Below are 22,996 nucleotides of genomic sequence, written 5' to 3'. Positions count from 1 at the left end.
TAACATGGCAAATTCCCAAAAGATGTGTTTCTGTTTCACCAATACCTGAAAGAAAACATTATCACAATGAATGGCTGCAAATCAAAATGAAAGCCAAAAACCGATCCTGAATCATTTTCATAGCCACACAAACTGACAAGAAAAGAACTAAATTGAAATAATGAGCAACCATTAACAATTAAGGAACATAACCTTTTTCTCTGGTTTCCCCAGATTGAGGGATGGTACAGCCCCTGGCCTGAGAAGCTTGTGTTGCACATGTTTTGAGAGGATGAAGTCCTCCTCCCTGAAATGGTTGCTGCATACATAATTATGATCATCTCCTCTTGGTCCCCACCGCTTCTCTACTGATGGCCTGTATCCATTGCTCTCTCAGTGTGCTGTCCTTGGACTGCTTGGGAAACCTGAAATGTGTGGCATATTATAATATATCCATAGACAATGATGCACTGTGACTGTCATTGAATACTGATAGTCACACTAGCTTACACTATACAGTTAGTGATTCAGCTAAACTGGCTGAGTGCAGCACTCAAGCCAAGGTCAGAAGGAGTTTCTGTTTGCAAACAAAGAAGCAGAGCAAATTTTAGGCAGAATGTCCCAAATAAAAGAGCCACTTACTTATGAAAGGAAATATTACAAATGGATTGGTGCAGGAGATGGCAGCACACGATTTCACCATGGTCAGATATTAGCCACATCCACCTGAAACCATAACAACAGAGACACTTAAATTAACAGGTTCATGATGTGATGATTGCAAGGTGAGTGTCAACACGTTTCCTTTCACTTACATTCCAGAGAAGGAATCACAAAACTGGTGGCATTGAAGGAGCTAGCAGAAGTGTTAACTGCTAAGTGCTATGCAGCGACGTATGCACTTGTCAGTGTCACATATGATCATGCCGTGCTGCTCACCTTCTCAAACAGATTTCTAGTTCATTAACACATATTTTCTGATGACAAAAATAGCCTTGTCACCCGTCACCAGGTCAGAGTGAGACCACAGGCACAGGGGGAATGGCGAGCCATGAGCATGACAGTGAACTGGGGAACTCTCCTGAGGAGAGTCTGCTCAGCTGCAGTCAGTGAAAAACCCAGCCAGTGCTGGTCTAGGGCCTCCTGGCCTGGTGTGCTCAACGTATTTCAAGTAGTGATGTTTCAAGATGTGCCGAGGCTTCAAAGCGTGTGTCGAGTAATGGAGGGGGCGTTTCCACGAAGTGCGTATCGAGGCTTGCTTCATTTAGGGGAGGAGCCAAAAATGATGACGTTCGAAGCCTCGTGAGCTGGTCGTACTGCTTGACTGGTTCAAGGGGCAGCAAAACGCAATGGATTCCCAGTTCACATTTGTTGGATTTTTGTCTGCTGTATCTTTGCCTGCAATCGGTTTGAGATTCTTTTTCTCCATAGAAAAAGACCAAAAGAGAAGATTCTCCCCTTTCTGGGAATACATTGACCTGATTTCTCCTAATAAAGTGGCACATAACAGATGAAGTTTAATATGAGTATCTGTGACAACACTGCACATCGCTTGTTCTAATTAGGGTCCGAGCACCGAGGGTGCGAAGGACAGGCGGTGCCAGGGCACCGACTGTCCAAGGCACCAGCGGTGCCAAGGACCCTATTGAAACCCTAGGGTTTATTATTAGGGTCTGAGCACCGAGGGTGCAAAGGACATGCGGTGCCAGGGCACCGACTGTCCAAGGCACCAGCGGTGCCAAGGACCCTATTGAAACCCTAGGGTTTATTATTAGGGTCCGAGCACCGAGGGTGCGAAGGACAGGCGGTGCCAGGGCACCGACTGTCCAAGGCACCAGCGGTGCCAAGGACCCTATTGAAACCCTAGGGTTTATTAGGGTCCGAGCACCAACAGTGCCGAAGGACCCTATTGGAACCTTAGGGTTTTTTATTATTATTATTATTATTATTATTATTCTGCCAAAACAACTGCATTTTTCAGGGCCTGAACATGCTCGAAAAGTCATGAAAATTTGCACACACATCAGAACTGGCGAAAAATTTCTTATTTTTTAGGGCATGTGGAGGTGTGTGGCAAAATGGCTCCATAGCGCCCCCTACAAAATTTTAAAAAGTGGTATTAGGCCAACTCGGAGGGAATTTGGCCGAGAGCTAAAAAATTTGGGAGGCATATGCAGCACATCAGGAAACACAAAAAGTCAATCACAGCCATGCTCTACACCCAACAGGAAGTGCGCCATCATGCGTTAACTGTACAAAATCTGTCATGAACTCCTCCTAGGGGGAAAGTCTTAGCGATCTGAAATTTTGCCAGTACATACAGCCGGCCTTCCTGAGAAAAAGTTATTAAAATCTTCCTCCATAGTTAAAGGGTGTGGTCGTGGCGGCCTGTCGAAATTTGATCCTTCGCCATGAAACAGGAAATGCTGTCTAACTCTCCTGAACATGCTCCGATCTGAATGAAACTTTACATGTATGATCACAGACCTGCCACGATGACATTCAAATAGCAAGATTCATTCACAGTCACAGCGCCACCTTGTGGTATCAAGAATTTGACATTTTTTAGACTTTCATGTACTATTCTTAGCCTGTTGCTCAGATTCACCTCAGATGTTGTGACATAAGCCTGAACACATTGATGATGAAGCACAGAAAAAATGGTGACGTGTGATGAAAAGGCGTGTCTGTGGCGGGACGGCAAAGTTTGATGTTTCGCCATGAAAATTGAAGTGTTCATATCTCAGCTGCAAAAGGATCCTATCTGCCCCAAACTTCATGTGCTGGACACCAGAACCAGTTTGAGGACATCCACACTGAAAAATTTAGAAAAAGTCATAGCGCCACCTCTTGATAACAAGCAGTTTAGAAATTACATTTGCACACATCATTGCTCCAACCTTTGTCATATCATTCTGAAAATTGGTCAGCTGATTCTTCACCCCCAGACAATACCACAGTGTGAAGATTTTGATATTTGATGAAATGCTGTTGCCGTGGCAACGCGTTGTTTTTGTGACAAACAAAGTACTTTTTGACAGGCTTAGAATGTTCAACAGCTCACCAAAATTTACACACACATCACAGTCATCTCAAGGAATAACACTGTATGCATCTCTGCAGGGCATGTGCTATAGCGCCCCCTGCAGTATGTTTAATAAACAGCCCCCGCAGCATGTTTCACCTCCATCCACAAAATTTGGGAGGCCTATAGAACACACCAGGACACACAAAAAGCCTCTTGGAGCCATCCCCTAAACTCAACAGGAAGTCCGCCATTTTGAATTAAGTGGATAAAATTTCTGTATTTTTTTCATTTTTGAGAGCGAACTCCTCCTCGGGGTTAAGGTCTAGAGAGCTGAAATTTTGCCAGGATATACAACACGATGTTATGATCAAAAGTTATTAAAAGATTCTTGCAGAGTCAAAGGGTGTGGACATGGCGACCTCCAGAATTTTGATGGTTCGCCATGAAACATCAAGTGCTACCTAACGATCCTCTGCATGCTCCAATCTACCTCAGACCTCACATGATTAAACACAGTCCTGTCCTGATCACATTTATTGGCCAAAATACATTCACAGCATCTACCATAGCGCCCCCTAAAAGAATTTAAAAAATAGCCTCCACACAGACTTTCACCTATGACTATGAAATTTGGCATGCATATGTAGCACATCAGTGCAAGCAAAAAAGTCTCTTGGAGTCATTCTCTAAACACAACAGAAAGTCAGCCATTTTGAATTAAATGTCAGATATTTGGTGTTTTTGGTCATTTTCAACAATTCATTTGTCACTGGCAATAACTCCAAAACACCTGAATTTGGGACAATATATAAGAAACGCCTTCAGGTTGCATATTTGCGAAAATTGTTCACAAAACTCAAAGGGCGTGGCCATGGCGGGCAGCTGAACTTTAATGTTACGCCATGAAGCAGGACGTCTTGTGTAAATCCCCTGTACACGCTGCAATCCGCCTCAAACTTTACATGTTTGATCAGAGTCCAGTCCTGATGAGTTTCATAGACCACTATACAGTCACAGACATAGTGCCACCTGGTGGATGGACAGAAAGTGCTGCATAAATAGCCTGTACATGCTCCGATCTGCCTGAAATTTGACCTGAGTGCTCAGAATCCAGTCCTCGTTACATCCATGAGCCTAAATACACTTTGTCGCAGCATTGCCTGGTGGACATGCCTGGGGTCGCCGACCAGCAAGGATGCGAGGACCCGTCCAACGCTGCTCGCAGCTTTAATTAGGGTCCGAGGACAGGCGGTGCAAGGGCACCGGCTGTCCAAGGCACCAACGGTGCCGTAGGACCCTATTGGAACCCTCCGGTTTATTATTATTATTATTATTTGAGGACAGGCGGTGCAAGGGCACCGGCTGTCCAAGGCACCAACGGTGCCGTAGGACCCTATTGGAACCCTCCGGTTTATTATTATTATTATTAGGGTCCGAGCACCGAGGTGCCGAGGACAGGCGGTGCAAGGGCACCGGCTGTCCAAGGCACCAACGGTGCCGTAGGACCCTATTGGAACCCTACGGTTTATTATTATTATTATTATTATTATTATTATTATTATTATTAGGGTCCGAGCACCGAGGTGCCGAGGACAGGCGGTGCAAGGGCACCGGCTGTCCAAGGCACCAACGGTGCCGTAGGACCCTATTGGAACCCTACGGTTTATTATTATTATTATTATTATTATTATTATTATTATTATTATTATTATTATTTGTCTCTCAGAACAACTGCATTTTTGAGGGCCTAAACATGCTCAAAAAGTCATGAAAATTTGCACACACATCAGAACTGGCGAAAAATTTCATATTTTGTAGGGCATGTGGAGGTGTGTGGCAAAATGGCTCCATAGCGCCCCCTACAAAATTTTAAAAAGTGGTATTAGGCCAACTCAGAGGGAGTTTGGTCGAGAGCAACAAAATTTGGGAGGCATATGCAGCACATCAGGAAACACAAAAAAGTCAATCACAGCCATGCTCTACACCCAACAGGAAGTGCGCCATCATGCGTTAACTGTACAAAATCTATGATGAACTCCTCCTAGGGGAAAAGTCTGAGCGATCTGAAATTTTGCCAGTACATACAGCAGACCTTCCTGAGAAAAAGTTATCAAAATCTTCCTCCATAGTTAAAGGGTGTGGTCGTGGCGGCCTGTCGAAATTTGATCCTTCGCCATGAAACAGGAAATGCTGTCTAACTCTCCTGAACATGCTCCGATCTGAATGAAACTTTACATGTATGATCACAGACCTGCCTCGATGACATCAATACAGCAAGATTCATTCACAGTCACAGCGCCACCTTGTGGTATCAAGAATTTGACATTTTTTACACTTTCATGTACTATTCTTACCCTGTTGCTCAGATTCACCTCAGATGTTGTGACATAAGCCTGAACACATTGATGATGAAGCACAGAAAAAATGGTGACGTGTGATGAAAAGGCGTGTCTGTGGCGGGACGGCAAAGTTTGATGTTTCGCCATGAAAATTGAAGTGTTCATATCTCAGCTGCAAAGGATCCTATCTGCCCCAAACTTCATGTGCTGGACACCAGAACCAGTTTGAGGACATCCACACTGAAAAATTTAGAAAAAGTCATAGCGCCACCTCTTGGTAACAAGCAGTTTAGAAATTACATTTGCACACATCATTGCTCCAAACTTTGTCATATCATTCTGAAAATTGGTCAGCTAATTCTTCACCCCCAGACAATACCACAGTGTGAAGATTTTGATATTTGATGAAATGCTGTTGCTGTGGCAACGCGTTGTTTTTGTGACAAACAAAGTACTTTTTGACAGGCTTAGAATGTTCAACAGCTCACCAAAATTTACACACACATCACAGTCGTCTCAAGGAATAACACTGTATGCATCTCTGCAGGGCATGTGCTATAGCGCCCCCTGCAGTATGTTTAATAAACAGCCCCGGCAGCATGTTTCACCTACATCCACAAAATTTGGGAGGCCTATAGAGCACACCAGGACACACAAAAAAGCCTCTTGGAGCCATCCCCTAAACTCAACAGGAAGTCCGCCATTTTGAATTAAGTGGATAAAATTTCTGTATTTTTTTCATTTTTGAGAGCGAACTCCTCCTCGGGGTTAAGGTCTAGAGAGCTGAAATTTTGCCAGGATATACAACACGATGTTATGATCAAAAGTTATCAAAGGATTCTTGCAGAGTCAAAGGGTGTGGACATGGCGACCTCCAGAATTTTGATGGTTCGCCATGAAACATCAAGTGCTACCTAACTATCCTCTACATGCTCCAATCTACCTCAGACCTCACATGATTAAACACAGTCCTGTCCTGATCACATTTATTGGCCAAAATACATTCACAGCATCTACCATAGCGCCCCCTAAAAGAATTTAAAAAATAGCCTCCACACAGACTTTCACCTATGACTATGAAATTTGGCATGCATATGTAGCACATCAGTGCAAGCAAAAAAGTCTCTTGGAGTCATTCTCTAAACACAACAGAAAGTCAGCCATTTTGAATTAAATGTCAGATTTTTGGTGTTTTTGGTCATTTTCAACAATTCATTTGTCACTGGCAATAACTCCAAAACACCTGAATTTGGGAAAATATATAAGAAACGCCTTCAGGTTGCATATTTGCGAAAATTGTTCACAAAACTCAAAGGGCATGGCCATGGCGGCAAACTGAACTTTAATGTTACGCCATGAAGCAGGACGTCTTGTGTAAATCCCCTGTAAATGCTGCAATCTGCCTCAAACTTTACATGTTTGATCAGAGTCCAGGCCTGATGAGTTTCATAGACCACTATACAGTCACAGACATAGTGCCACCTGGTGGATGGACACAAAGTGCTGCAAAAATAGTCTGTACATGCTCCAATCTGTCTGAAATTTGACCTGAGTGCTTAGAATCCAGTCCTCGTTACATCCATGAGCCTAAATACACTTTGTCGCAGCATTGCCTGGTGGACATGCCTGGGGTCGCCGACCAGCAAGGATGCGAGGACCCGTCCAACGCTGCTCGCAGCTTTAATTATTATTATTATTTGTCTCTCAGAACAACTGCATTTTTGAGGGCCTAAACATGCTCAAAAACTCATGAAAATTTGTACACACACCAGAACTGGTGAAAAATTTTATATTCTAAAGGAATTGTGGTAGTGTATGACAAAATGGCTCCATAGCGCCCCCTACAAAATTTTAAAAAGCGGTATTAGGCCAACTCGGAGGGAATTTGGCCGAGAGCTAAAAAATTTGGGAGACATATGCAGCACATCAGGAAACACAAAAAAGTCAATCACAGCCATGCTCTACACCCAACAGGAAGTGCGCCATCATGCATTAACTGTACAAAATCTATGATGAACTCCTCCTAGGGGAAAAGTCTGAGCGATCTGAAATTTTGCCAGTACATACAGCAGACCTTCCTGAGAAAAAGTTATCAAAATCTTCCTCCATAGTTAAAGGGTGTGGTCGTGGCGGCCTGTCGAAATTTGATCCTTCGCCATGAAACAGGAAATGCTGTCTAACTCTCCTGAACATGCTCTGATCTGAATGAAACTTTACATGTATGATCACAGACCTGCCTCGATGACATCCATATAGCAAGATTCATTCACAGTCACAGCGCCACCTTGTGGTATCAAGAATTTGACATTTTTTAGACTTTCATGTACTATTCTGAGCCTGTTGCTCAGATTCACCTCAGATGTTGTGACATAAGCCTGAACACATTGATGATGAAGCACAGAAAAAATGGTGACGTGTGATGAAAAGGCGTGTCTGTGGCGGGACGGCAAAGTTTGATGTTTCGCCATGAAAATTGAAGTGTTCATATCTCAGCTGCAAAGGATCCTATCTGCCCCAAACTTCATGTGCTGGACACCAGAACCAGTTTGAGGACATCCACACTGAAAAATTTAGAAAAAGTCATAGCGCCACCTCTTGGTAACAAGCAGTTTAGAAATTACATTTGCACACATCATTGCTCCAAACTTTGTCATATCATTCTGAAAATTGGTCAGCTGATTCTTCACCCCCAGACAATACCACAGTGTGAAGATTTTGATATTTGATGAAATGCTGTTGCCGTGGCAACGCGTTGTTTTTGTGACAAACAAAGTACTTTTTGACAGGCTTAGAATGTTCAACAGCTCACCAAAATTTACACACACATCACTGTCGTCTCCAGGAATAACACTGTATGCATCTCTGCAGGGCATGTGCTATAGCGCCCCCTACAGTATGTTTAATAAACAGCCCCGGCAGCATGTTTCACCTACATCCACAAATTTGGGAGGCCTATAGAGCACACCAGGACACACAAAAAAGCCTCTTGGAGCCATCCCCTAAACTCAACAGGAAGTCCGCCATTTTGAATTAAGTGGATAAATTTCTCTATTTTTTTAATTTTTGAGAGCGAACTCCTCCTCGGGTTAACTCTAGAGACCTGAAATTTTGCCAGGATATACAACACGATGTTATGATCAAAAGTTATTAAAAGATTCTTCCAGAGTCAAAGGGTGTGGACATGGCGACCTCCAGAATTTTGATGGTTCGCCATGAAACATCAAGTGCTATCTAACTATCCTCTGCATGCTCCAATCTACCTCAGACCTCACATGATTAACACAGTCCTGTCCTGATCACATTTATGGCCAAAATACATCCACAGTATGTGTCATAGCGCCCCCTACAGAATTTTAAAAATAGCCTCCACAGAGACTTTCACCTATGACTATGAAATTTGGCATGCATATGTAACACGTCAGTGCAAACAAAAAAGTCTCTTGGAGTCATTCTCTAAACCCAACAGGAAGTCGCTATTTTGAATTAAATGTCAGATTTTTGGTGTTTTTGATCATTTTCAACAATTCATTTCTCACAGGCAATAGCTCCAAAACATCTGAATTTGGGAAAATATATAAGACACGCCTTCAGTTGCATATTTGCGAAAATTGTTCATAAAACTCAAAGGGCGTGGCCATGGCGGGCAGCTGAACTTTAATGTTACGCCATGAAGCAGGACGTCTTGTGTAAATCCCCTGTACATGCTGCAATCCGCCTCAAACTTTACATGTTTGATCAGAGTCCAGTCCTGATGAGTTTCATAGACCAACATACAGTCACAGAGATAGCGCCACCTGGTGGATGGACACAAAGTGCTGCATAAATAGCCTGTACATGCTCCAATCTGCCTGAAATTTGACCTGTGTGCTCAGAATCCAGCCTTTGTGACATTCATGGGCCTAAATACACTCTCAGTCGTAGCATTGCCTGGTGGACATGCTTGGGGTCGCCGACCAGCAAGGATGCGAGGACCCGTTCAATGCTGCTCGCAGCTTTAATTATTATTATTATTTGTCTCTCAGAACAATTGCATTTTTGAGGGCCTAAACATGCTCAAAAACTCATGAAAATTTGTACACACATCAGGACTGGTGAAAAATTTCATATTTTAAAGGAATTGTAGAGGTGTGTGGCAAAATGGCTCCATAGCGCCCCCTACACTTTCCCACGCCCATCATGTTTCACCTACAGCTACCAAATTTGGTACACATATGCAGCACATCAGACTGAACAAAAAAGTCAGTGACAGCCATATTCCAAACCCAACAGGAAGTGAGCTATTTTAAGTTGAATGTGAGATTTTGCCCATTTTTCATTTTTTTCCAGAGCGAACTCCTCCCAGGGGGAAACTCCAATTCGCCTCAAATTCAACCAGTACATACAGGAGGCCTTAATGAGCAAAAGTTATCAAAATCTTTTTCAAAAGTCAAAGGGCGTGTCCGTGGCGGTCTGTGGAATTTTGATCCTTCGCCATGAAATTTCAAGTTGTGTGTAAATGCCCTGAACATGCTCCAATCTGCCTGAAACTTTATATGTATGATCAGATTCCTGCCCTGATCACATCCATATGATGAAATCCATTCACAGTCAGAGCGCCACCTGCTGGCAACAGAAAATGTCATTTTTTACACTTTGATGTATTATTCTTTGTCTCTTGCTCAGATTCACCTCAAATGTGGTGAAATAAACCTTAACATGTTGATGATTATTCACAGTGAAAATGGTGACGTGTCATAAAAAGGTGTGTCTGTGGCGGCGCGGCGAATTTAGATGTCTCGCCATGACGACTAAAATGTTTATATCTCAGCAAATCCTAATCGTATCTGCCCCAAACTTCATGTGCTGGACACCATTCCCAGTGTGAGGTCATCCACGGTGAAAATTTTGGAAAAAATCATAGCGCCACCTATTGGTAACAAGAAGTTTAGAAATTACATTTGCACACACCATTGCTCCAAACTTTTTCATATCATTCTGAAAATTGGTCAGCTGATTCTTCACCCCCAGACAATACCACAGTGTGAAGATTTTGATATTTGATGAAATGCTGTTGCCGTGGCAACGCGTTGTTTTTGTGACAAACAAAGTACTTTTTGACAGGCTTAGAATGTTCAACAGCTCACCAAAATTTACACACACATCACAGTCGTCTCAAGGAATAACACTGTATGCATCTCTGCAGGGCATGTGCTATAGCGCCCCCTGCAGTATGTTTAATAAACAGCCCCGGCAGCATGTTTCACCTACATCCACAAAATTTGGGAGGCCTATAGAGCACACCAGGACACACAAAAAAGCCTCTTGGAGCCATCCCCTAAACTCAACAGGAAGTCCGCCATTTTGAATTAAGTGGATAAAATTTCTGTATTTTTTTCATTTTTGAGAGCGAACTCCTCCTCGGGGTTAAGGTCTAGAGAGCTGAAATTTTGCCAGGATATACAACACGATGTTCTGATCAAAAGTTATCAAAGGATTCTTGCAGAGTCAAACGGTGTGGACATGGCGACCTCCTCAATGTTGATGGTTTGCCATGAAACATCAAGTGCTACCTAACTATCCTCTGCATGCTCCAATCTACCTCAGACCTCACATGATTAAACACAGTCCTGTCCTGATCACATTTATTGGCCAAAATACATTCACAGCATGTTCCGTAGCGCCCCCTACAGCATTTTTAAGAATAGCCTCCACAGAGACTTTCACCTATGACTATGAAATTTGGCATGCATATGTAGCACTTCATTGCAAACAAAAAAGTCTCTTGGAGTCATTCTCTAAACTCAATAGGAAGTCCGCTATTTTGAATTAAATGTCAGATTTTTGGTGTTTTTGATCATTTTCAACAATTGATTTCTCACAGGCAATAGCTCCAAAACACCTGAAATTGGGACAATATATACTACACGCCTTCAGGTTGAGTATTTGTGAAAATTGTTCACAAAACTCAAAGGGCGTGGCCATGGCAGCCAACTGAACTACAATGTTACGCCATGAAGCAGGACATCTTATGTAAATCCCCTGTAAATGCTGCAATTGCCTGAAACTTTACATGTTTGATCAGAGACCGGTCCTTATGAGTTTCATAGACCAATATACAGTCACAGAGATAGCGCCACCTGGTGGATGGACAGAAAGTGCAGCATAAATAGCCTGTACATGCTCCAATCTGCCTGAAATTTGACCTGTGTGCTCAGAATCCAGCCTTTGTGACATCCGTGGGCCTAAATATACTCTCAGTCGTAGCATTGCCTGGTGGACATGCTTGGGGTCGCCGACCAGCAAGGATGCGAGGACCCGTTCAACGCTGCTCGCAGCTTTAATTATTATTATTATTATTATTATTATTATTTGTCTCTCAGAACAACTGCATTTTTGAGGGCCTAAACATGCTCAAAAACTCATGAAAATTTGTGCACACACCAGAACTGGTGAAAAATTTTATATTCTAAAGGAATTGTGGTAGTGTATGACAAAATGGCTCCATAGCGCCCCCTACAAAATTTTAAAAAGTGGTATTAGGCCAACTCGGAGGGAATTTGGCCGAGAGCTAAAAAATTTGGGAGGCATATGCAGCACATCAGGAAACACAAAAAAGTCAATCACAGCCATGCTCTACACCCAACAGGAAGTGCGCCATCATGCGTTAACTGTACAAAATCTATGATGAACTCCTCCTAGGGGAAAAGTCTGAGCGATCTGAAATTTTGCCAGTACATACAGCAGACCTTCCTGAGAAAAAGTTATCAAAATCTTCCTCCATAGTTAAAGGGTGTGGTCGTGGCGGCCTGTCGAAATTTGATCCTTCGCCATGAAACAGGAAATGCTGTCTAACTCTCCTGAACATGCTCCGATCTGAATGAAACTTTACATGTATGATCACAGACCTGCCTCGATGACATCCATACAGCAAGATTCATTCACAGTCACAGCGCCACCTTGTGGTATCAAGAATTTGACATTTTTTACACTTTCATGTACTATTCTTAGCCTGTTGCTCAGATTCACCTCAGATGTTGTGACATAAGCCTGAACACATTGATGATGAAGCACAGAAAAAATGGTGACGTGTGATGAAAAGGCGTGTCTGTGGCGGGACGGCAAAGTTTGATGTTTCGCCATGAAAATTGAAGTGTTCATATCTCAGCTGCAAAGGATCCTATCTGCCCCAAACTTCATGTGCTGGACACCAGAACCAGTTTGAGGACATCCACACTGAAAAATTTAGAAAAAGTCATAGCGCCACCTCTTGGTAACAAGCAGTTTAGAAATTACATTTGCACACATCATTGCTCCAAACTTTGTCATATCATTCTGAAAATTGGTCAGCTAATTCTTCACCCCCAGACAATACCACAGTGTGAAGATTTTGATATTTGATGAAATGCTGTTGCCGTGGCAACGCGTTGTTTTTGTGACAAACAAAGTACTTTTTGACAGGCTTAGAATGTTCAACAGCTCACCAAAATTTACACACACATCACAGTCGTCTCAAGGAATAACACTGTATGCATCTCTGCAGGGCATGTGCTATAGCGCCCCCTGCAGTATGTTTAATAAACAGCCCCCGCAGCATGTTTCACCTACATCCACAAAATTTGGGAGGCCTATAGAGCACACCAGGACACACAAAAAAGCCTCTTGGAGCCATCCCCTAAACTCAACAGGAAGTCCGCCATTTTGAATTAAGTGGATAAAATTTCTGTATTTTTTTCATTTTTGAGAGCGAACTCCTCCTCGGGGTTAAGGTCTAGAGAGCTGAAATTTTGCCAGGATATACAACACGATGTTATGATCAAAAGTTATTAAAAGATTCTTGCAGAGTCAAAGGGTGTGGACATGGCGACCTCCAGAATTTTGATGGTTCGCCATGAAACATCAAGTGCTACCTAACTATCCTCTGCATGCTCCAATCTACCTCAGACCTCACATGATTAAACACAGTCCTGTCCTGATCACATTTATAGGCCAAAATACATCCACAGTATGTGTCATAGCGCCCCCTAAAAGAATTTAAAAAATAGCCTCCACACAGACTTTCACCTATGACTATGAAATTTGGCATGCATATGTAGCACATCAGTGCAAGCAAAAAAGTCTCTTGGAGTCATTCTCTAAACACAACAGAAAGTCAGCCATTTTGAATTAAATGTCAGATTTTTGGTGTTTTTGGTCATTTTCAACAATTCATTTGTCACTGGCAATAACTCCAAAACACCTGAATTTGGGAAAATATATAAGAAACGCCTTCAGGTTGCATATTTGCGAAAATTGTTCACAAAACTCAAAGGGCATGGCCATGGCGGCCAACTGAACTTTAATGTTACGCCATGAAGCAGGACGTCTTGTGTAAATCCCCTGTACATGCTGTAATCTACCTCAAACTTTACATGTTTGATCAGAGTCCAGTCCTGATGAGTTTCATAGACCACTATACAGTCACAGACATAGTGCCACCTGGTGGATGGACACAAAGTGCTGCAAAAATAGTCTGTACATGCTCCAATCTGTCTGAAATTTGGCCTGAGTGCTCAGAATCCAGTCCTCGTTACATCCATGAGCCTAAATACACTTTGTCGCATCATTGCCTGGTGGACATGCTTGGGGTCGCCGACCAGCAAGGATGCGAGGACCCGTTCAATGCTGCTCGCAGCTTTAATTAGGGTCCGAGCACCGAGGTGCCGAGGACAGGCGGTGCAAGGGCACCGGCTGTCCAAGGCACCAACGGTGCCGTAGGACCCTATTGAAACCCTACGGTTTATTATTAGGGTCCGAGCACCGAGGTGCTGAGGACAGGCGGTGCAAGGGCACCGGCTGTCCAAGGCACCAACGGTGCCGTAGGACCCTATTGGAACCCTACGGTTTATTATTATTATTATTATTATTATTATTATTATTATTATTATTATTTGTCTCTCAGAACAACTGCATTTTTGAGGGCCTAAACATGCTCAAAAACTCATGAAAATTTGTACACACACCAGAACTGGTGAAAAATCTTATATTCTAAAGGAATTGTGGTGGTGTGTGGCAAAATGGCACCATAGCGCCCCCTACAAAATTTTAAAAAGTGGTATTAGGCCAACTCGGATGGAATTTGGCCGAGAGCTAAAAAATTTGGGAGGCATATGCAGCACATCAGGAAACACAAAAAAGTCAATCACAGCCATGCTCTACACCCAACAGGAAGTGCGCCATCATGCGTTAACTGTACAAAATCTATGATGAACTCCTCCTAGGGGAAAAGTCTGAGCGATCTGAAATTTTGCCAGTACATACAGCAGACCTTCCTGAGAAAAAGTTATCAAAATCTTCCTCCATAGTTAAAGGGTGTGGTCGTGGCGGCCTGTCGAAATTTGATCCTTCGCCATGAAACAGGAAATGCTGTCTAACTCTCCTGAACATGCTCCGATCTGAATGAAACTTTACATGTATGATCACAGACCTGCCTCGATGACATCCATACAGCAAGATTCATTCACAGTCACAGCGCCACCTTGTGGTATCAAGAATTTGACATTTTTTAGACTTTCATCTACTATTCTTAGCCTGTTGCTCAGATTCACCTCAGATGTTGTGACATAAGCCTGAACACATTGATGATGAAGCACAGAAAAAATGGTGACGTGTGATGAAAAGGCGTGTCTGTGACGGGACGGCAAAGTTTGATGTTTCGCCATGAAAATTGAAGTGTTCATATCTCAGCTGCAAAGGATCCTATCTGCCCCAAACTTCATGTGCTGGACACCAGAACCAGTTTGAGGACATCCACACTGAAAAATTTAGAAAAAGTCATAGCGCCACCTCTTGGTAACAAGCAGTTTAGAAATTACATTTGCACACACCATTGCTCCAAACTTTGTCATATCATTCTGAAAATTGGTCAGCTAATTCTTCACCCCCAGACAATACCACAGTGTGAAGATTTTGATATTTGATGAAATGCTGTTGCCGTGGCAACGCGTTGTTTTTGTGACAAACAAAGTACTTTTTGACAGGCTTAGAATGTTCAACAGCTCACCAAAATTTACACACACATCACAGTCGTCTCAAGGAATAACACTGTATGCATCTCTGCAGGGCATGTGCTATAGCGCCCCCTGCAGTATGTTTAATAAACAGCCCCGGCAGCATGTTTCACCTGCATCCACAAAATTTGGGAGGCCTATAGAGCACACCAGGACACACAAAAAAGCCTCTTGGAGCCATCCCCTAAACTCAACAGGAAGTCCGCCATTTTGAATTAAGTGGATAAAATTTCTCTATTTTTTTCATTTTTGAGAGCGAACTCCTCCTCGGGGTTAAGGTCTAGAGAGCTGAAATTTTGCCAGGATATACAACACGATGTTATGATCAAAAGTTATTAAAAGATTCTTGCAGAGTCAAAGGGTGTGGACATGGCGACCTCCAGAATTTTGATGGTTCGCCATGAAACATCAAGTGCTACCTAACTATCCTCTGCATGCTCCAATCTACCTCAGACCTCACATGATTAAACACAGTCCTGTCCTGATCACATTTATTGGCCAAAATACATTCACAGCATCTACCATAGCGCCCCCTAAAAGAATTTAAAAAATAGCCTCCAAACAGACTTTCACCTATGACTATGAAATTTGGCATGCATATGTAGCACATCAGTGCAAGCAAAAAAGTCTCTTGGAGTCATTCTCTAAACACAACAGAAAGTCAGCCATTTTGAATTAAATGTCAGATTTTTGGTGTTTTTGGTCATTTTCAACAATTCATTTGTCACTGGCAATAACTCCAAAACACCTGAATTTGGGAAAATATATAAGAAACGCCTTCAGGTTGCATATTTGCGAAAATTGTTCACAAAACTCAAAGGGCATGGCCATGGCGGCCAACTGAACTTTAATGTTACGCCATGAAGCAGGACGTCTTGTGTATATCCCCTGTACATGCTGTAATCGACCTCAAACTTTACATGTTTGATCAGAGTCCAGGCCTGATGAGTTTCATAGACCACTATACAGTCACAGACATAGTGCCACCTGGTGGATGGACAGAAAGTGCTGCATAAATAGCCTGTACATGCTCCGATCTGCCTGAAATTTGACCTGAGTGCTCAGAATCCAGTCCTCGTTACATCCATGAGCCTAAATACACTTTGTCGCAGCATTGCCTGGTGGACATGCCTGGGGTCGCCGACCAGCAAGGATGCGAGGACCCGTCCAACGCTGCTCGCAGCTTTAATTATTATTATTATTATTTGTCTCTCAGAACAATTGCATTTTTGAGGGCCTAAACATGCTCAAAAACTCATGAAAATTTGTACACACATCAGGACTGGTGAAAAATTTCATATTTTAAAGGAATTGTAGAGGTGTGTGGCAAAATGGCTCCATAGCGCCCCCTACACTTTCCCACGCCCATCATGTTTCACCTACAGCTACCAAATTTGGTACACATATGCAGCACATCAGACTGAACAAAAAAGTCAGTGACAGCCATATTCCAAACCCAACAGGAAGTGAGCTATTTTAAGTTGAATGTGAGATTTTGCCCATTTTTCATTTTTTTCCAGAGCGAACTCCTCCCAGGGGGAAACTCCAATTCGCCTCAAATTCAACCAGTTCATACAGGAGGCCTTAATGAGCAAAAGTTATTAAAATCTTTTTCAAAAGTCAAAGGGCGTGTCCGTGGCGGTCTGTGGAATTTTGATCCTTCGCCATGAAATTTCAAGTTGTGTGTAAATGCCCTGAACATGCTCCAATCTGCCTGAAACTTTATATGTATGATCAGATTCCTGCCCTGATCACATCCATATGATGAAATCCATTCACAGTCAGAGCGCCACCTGCTGGCAACAGAAAATGACATTTTTTACACTTTGATGTATTATTCTTTGTCTCTTGCTCAGATTCACCTCAAATGTGGTGAAATAAACCTGAACATGTTGATGATTATTCACAGTGAAAATGGTGACGTGTCATAAAAAGGTGTGTCTGTGGCGGCGCGGCGAATTTAGATGTCTCGCCATGACGACTAAAATGTTTATATCTCAGCAAATCCTAATCGTATCTGCCCCAAACTTCATGTGCTGGACACCATTCCCAGTGTGAGGTCATCCACGGTGAAAATTTTGGAAAAAGTCATAGCGCCACCTATTGGTAACAAGAAGTTTAGAAATTACATTTGCACACACCATTGCTCCAAACTTTTTCATATCATTCTGAAAATTGGTCAGCTGATTCTTCACCCCCAGACAATGCCACAGTGTGAAGATTTTGATATTTGATGAAATCCTGTTAACGTGGCAACGCGTTGTTTTTGTGACAAACAAAGTAGTTTTTGACAGGCTTAGAATGCTCAACAGCTCACTAAAATTTACACACACATTACTGTCCCCTCAAGTAATAACACTGTATGCATCTCTGCAGGGCATGTGCTATAGCGCCCCCTACAGTATGTTTAATAAACAGCCCCGGCAGCACGTTTCACCTACATCCACAAAATTTGGAAGGCATATAGAGCACATCACGATGCACAAAAAAGCCTCTTGGAGCCATCCCCTAAACTCAACAGGAAGTCCGCCATTTTGAATTATGTGGATAAATTTTCTCTATTTTTTTAATTTTTGAGAGCGAACTCCTCCTCGAGGTTAACTCCTGGAGACCTCAAATTTTACCAGGGTGTACAACACGATGTTATGATCAAAAGTTATTAAAAGATTCTTCCAGAGTCAAAGGGTATGGACATGGCGACCTCCAGAATTTTGATGGTTCGCCATGAAACATCAAGTGGTATCTTACTATCCTCTGCATGCTCCAATCTACCTCAGACCTCACATGATTAAACACAGTCCTGTCCTGATCACATTTATAGACTAAAATACATTCACAGCATGTACCATCGCGCCCCCTACAGCATTTAATAAATAGCCTCCACAGAGACTTTCAGCTAGGACTATGAAATTTGGCATGCAAATGTGGCATGTCAGTGCAAACAAAAAAGTCTCTTGGAGTCATTCTCTAAACCCAACAGAAAGTCGGCCATTTTTAATTAAATGTCAGATTTTTGGTGTTTTTGGTCATTTTCAAAAATTCATTTCTCACAGGCAATAACTCCAAAACATCTGAATTTGGGAAAATATATAAGACACGTCTTCAGGTTGCATATTTGCGAAAATTGTTCATAAAACTCAAAGGGCGTGGCCATGGCGGGCAGCTGAAGTTTAATGTTACGCCATGAAGCAGGACGTCTTGTGTAAATCCCCTGTACACGCTGCAATCCGCCTCAAACTTTACATGTTTGATCAGAGTCCAGTCCTGATGAGTTTCATAGACCAACATACAGTCACAGAGATAGCGCCACCTGGTGGATGGACACAAAGTGCTGCATAAATAGCCTGTACATGCTCAAATCTGCCTGAAATTTGACCTGTGTGCTCAGAATCCAGCCTTTGTGACATTCATGGGCCTAAATACACTCTCAGTCGTAGCTTTGCCTGGTGGAGATGCTTGGGGTCGCCGACCAGGAAGTATGCGAGGACCTGTTCAACGCTGCTCGCAGCTTTAATTATTATTATTATCCTGCCAAAAGAACTGCATTTTTCAGGGCCTGAACATGCTCGAAAAGTCATGAAAATTTGCACACACATCAGAGCTGGTGAAAAATTTCATATTTTTTAGGGCATGTGGAGGTGTGTGGCAAAACCGCTCCATAGCGCCCCCTACACTTTCCTACGGGCAACATGTTTCAGCTACAGCTACCAAATTTGGTACACATATGCAGCACATCAGGCTGAACAAAAAAGTCAGTGACAGCCATATTCCAAACCCAACAGGAAGTGAGCTATTTTGCGTTGAATGTGAGATTTTGCCCATTTTTCATTTTTTTCTCGAGCGAACTCCTCCTTGGGGGAAACTCCAATTCGCCTCAAATTCGACCAGTATATACAGGAGGCCTTAATGATCCAAAGTTATTAAAATCTTTTTCCAAAGTCAAAGGGCTTGTCCGTGGCGTCCTCTGAAATTTTGATCCTTCGCCATGAAATTTCAAGTGCTGTGTAAATGCCCTGAACATGCTCCAATCTGCCTGAAACTTTATATGTATGATCAGATTCCTGCCCTGATCACATCCATATGATGAAATCCATTCACAGTCAGAGCGCCACCTGCTGGCAACAGAAAATGTTATTTTTACACTTTGATGTATTATTCTTTGTCTCTTGCTCAGATTGACCTCAAATGTGGTGAAATAAACCTTAAGATGTTGATGATTATTCACAGTGAAAATGGTGATGTGTCATAAAAAGGTGTGTCTGTGGCGGCGCAGCGAATTTAGATGTCTCGCCATGACGACTAAAATGTTTATATCTCAGCAAATCCTAATCGTATCTGCCCCAAACTTCATGTGCTGGACACCATTCCCAGTGTGAGGTCATCCACGGTGAAAATTTTGGAAAAAGTCATAGCGCCACCTATTGGTAACAAGAAGTTTAGAAATTACATTTGCACACACCATTGCTCCAAACTTTTTCATATCATTCTGAAAATTGGTCAGCTGATTCTTCACCCCCAGACAATACCACAGTGTGAAGATTTTGATATTTGATGAAATGTTGTTGCCGTGCCAACGCGTTGTTTTTGTGACAAACAAAGTACTTTTTGACAGGCTTAGAATGCTCAACAGCTCACTAAAATTTACACACACATCACTGTCCCCTCAAGGAATAACACTGTATGCATCTCTGCAGGGCATGTGCTATAGCGCCCCTACAGTATGTTTAATAAACAGCCCCGGCAGCATGTTTCACCTACATCCACAAAATTTGGGAGGCCGATAGAGCACATCACGATGCACAAAAAAGCCTCTTGGAGCCATCCCCTAAACTCAACAGGAAGTCCGCCATTTTGAATTAAGTGGATAAATTTTCTCTATTTTTTTAATTTTTGAGAGCGACCTCCTCCTAGGGGTTAACTCCCAGAGACCTCAAATTTTACCAGAGTATACAACACGATGTTATGATCAAAAGTTATTAAAAGATTCTTCCAGAGTCAAAGGGTGTGGACATGGTGACCTCCAGAATTTTGATGGTTCGCCATGAAACATCAAGTGGTATCTTACTATCCTCTGCATGCTCCAATCTACCTCAGACCTCACATGATTAAACACAGTCCTGTCCTGATCACATTTATAGACTAAAATACATTCACAGCATGTACCATCGCGCCCCCTACAGCATTTAATAAATAGCCTCCACAGAGACTTTCAGCTAGGACTATGAAATTTGGCATGCAAATGTAGCATGTCAGTGCAAACAAAAAAGTCTCTTGGAGTCATTCTCTAAACCCAACAGAAAGTCGGCCATTTTTAATTAAATGTCAGATTTTTGGTGTTTTTGGTCATTTTCAAAAATTCATTTCTCACAGGCAATAACTCCAAAACATCTGAATTTGGGAAAATATATAAGACACGTCTTCAGGTTGCATATTTGCGAAAATTGTTCATAAAACTCAAAGGGCGTGGCCATGGCGGGCAGCTGAAGTTTAATGTTACGCCATGAAGCAGGACGTCTTGTGTAAATCCCCTGTACACGCTGCAATCCGCCTCAAACTTTACATGTTTGATCAGAGTCCAGTCCTGATGAGTTTCATAGACCAACATACAGTCACAGAGATAGCGCCACCTGGTGGATGGACACAAAGTGCTGCATAAATAGCCTGTACATGCTCAAATCTGCCTGAAATTTGACCTGTGTGCTCAGAATCCAGCCTTTGTGACATTCATGGGCCTAAATACACTCTCAGTCGTAGCTTTGCCTGGTGGAGATGCTTGGGGTCGCCGACCAGGAAGTATGCGAGGACCCGTTCAACGCTGCTCGCAGCTTTAATTATTATTATTATCCTGCCAAAAGAACTGCATTTTTCAGGGCCTGAACATGCTCGAAAAGTCATGAAAATTTGCACACACATCAGAGCTGGTGAAAAATTTCATATTTTTTAGGGCATGTGGAGGTGTGTGGCAAAACCGCTCCATAGCGCCCCCTACACTTTCCTACGGGCAACATGTTTCAGCTACAGCTACCAAATTTGGTACACATATGCAGCACATCAGGCTGAACAAAAAAGTCAGTGACAGCCATATTCCAAACCCAACAGGAAGTGAGCTATTTTGCGTTGAATGTGAGATTTTGCCCATTTTTCATTTTTTTCTCGAGCGAACTCCTCCTTGGGGGAAACTCCAATTCGCCTCAAATTCGACCAGTATATACAGGAGGCCTTAATGATCCAAAGTTATTAAAATCTTTTTCCAAAGTCAAAGGGCTTGTCCGTGGCGTCCTCTGAAATTTTGATCCTTCGCCATGAAATTTCAAGTGCTGTGTAAATGCCCTGAACATGCTCCAATCTGCCTGAAACTTTATATGTATGATCAGATTCTTGCCCTGATCACATCCATATGATGAAATCCATTCACAGTCAGAGCGCCACCTGCTGGCAACAGAAAATGTTATTTTTACACTTTGATGTATTATTCTTTGTCTCTTGTTCAGATTCACCTCAAATGTGGTGATATAAACCGAAACATGTTGATGATGATTCACAGTTAAAATGGTGATGTGTCATCAAAAGGCGTGTCTGTGGCGGCACGGCGATTTTGATGTCTCGCCATGACGACTAAAATGTTCATATCTCAGCAAATCCTCATCCTATCTTCCCCAAACTTCATGTGCTGGACACCAGGCCCACTCTGAGGACATCCACACTCAAAAATTTAGGAAAAGTCGTAGCGCCACCTTTTGATAACAAGCAGTTTAGAAATTACATTTGCGTGCATGATTGCTCCAAAGTTTGTCATATCATTCTGAAAATTGGTCAGCGGATTCTTCACCCCACACAATACACAGTGTGAAGATTTTGATATTTGATGAAATGCTGTTGCCGTGGCAACGCGTTGTTTTGTGACAAACAAAGTACTTTTTGACAGGCTTAGAATGTTCAACAGCTCACCAAACTTTATTCACACATCACTGTCGTCTCAAGGAATAAGACTGTATGCATCTCTGCAGGGCATGTGCTATAGCGCCCCCTACAGTATGTTTAACAAACAGCCCCTGCAGCACGTTTCACCTCCATCCACAAAATTTGGGAGGCCTGTAGAGCACACCAGGACACACAAAAAGCCTCTTGGAGCCATCCCCTAAACTCAACAGGAAGTCCGCCATTTTGAATTACGTGGATAAATTTTCTCTATTTTTTAAATTTGAGAGCGAACTCCTCCTCAGGCTTAACTCCTACAGACCTCAAATTTTACCAGTGTATACAACACGATGTTATGATCAACAGTTATTAAAGGATTCTTCCAGAGTCAAAGGGTGTGGACATGGCGACCTCCAGAATTTTGATGGTTCGCCATAAAACATAACTATCTAACTATCCTCTGCATGCTCCAATCTACCTCAGACCTCACATGATTAAACACAGTCCTGTCCTGATCACATTTATTGGCCAAAATACATTCACAGCATGTGCCATAGCGCCCCCTACAGCATTTAAATAATAGCCTCCATAGAGACTTTCACCTATGACTGTGAAATTAGGCATGCATATGTAGCACGTCAGTGCAAACAAAAAAGTCTCTTGGAGTCATTCTCTAAACCCAACAGCTATTTTGAATTAAATGTCAG

General features: G+C 42.5%; 1 long non-coding RNA gene across 2 annotated transcripts in view; it reads right to left on the bottom strand.

Annotated features, from left to right (window-relative positions):
* Positions 1-22,996, bottom strand: part of LOC127531421 (uncharacterized) — an 80,677-nt gene that overhangs the window by 3,946 nt on the left and 53,735 nt on the right. For both annotated transcript variants that reach the window (XR_007938546.1, XR_007938544.1), the window contains exons 2-3: positions 622-705; positions 193-404 (exon numbers count right to left, since the gene is read on the bottom strand). This is a non-coding gene — a long non-coding RNA (uncharacterized LOC127531421). The remainder of the gene's footprint in view (positions 1-192; positions 405-621; positions 706-22,996) is intronic.

Source organism: Acanthochromis polyacanthus, chromosome 20, assembly GCF_021347895.1.
Source record: "Acanthochromis polyacanthus isolate Apoly-LR-REF ecotype Palm Island chromosome 20, KAUST_Apoly_ChrSc, whole genome shotgun sequence".
Lineage (NCBI taxonomy): Eukaryota > Metazoa > Chordata > Actinopteri > Pomacentridae > Acanthochromis > Acanthochromis polyacanthus.
Note: the sequence above shows the minus strand (reverse complement) of the source record. Positions and strands in the feature narration are given on the sequence as shown.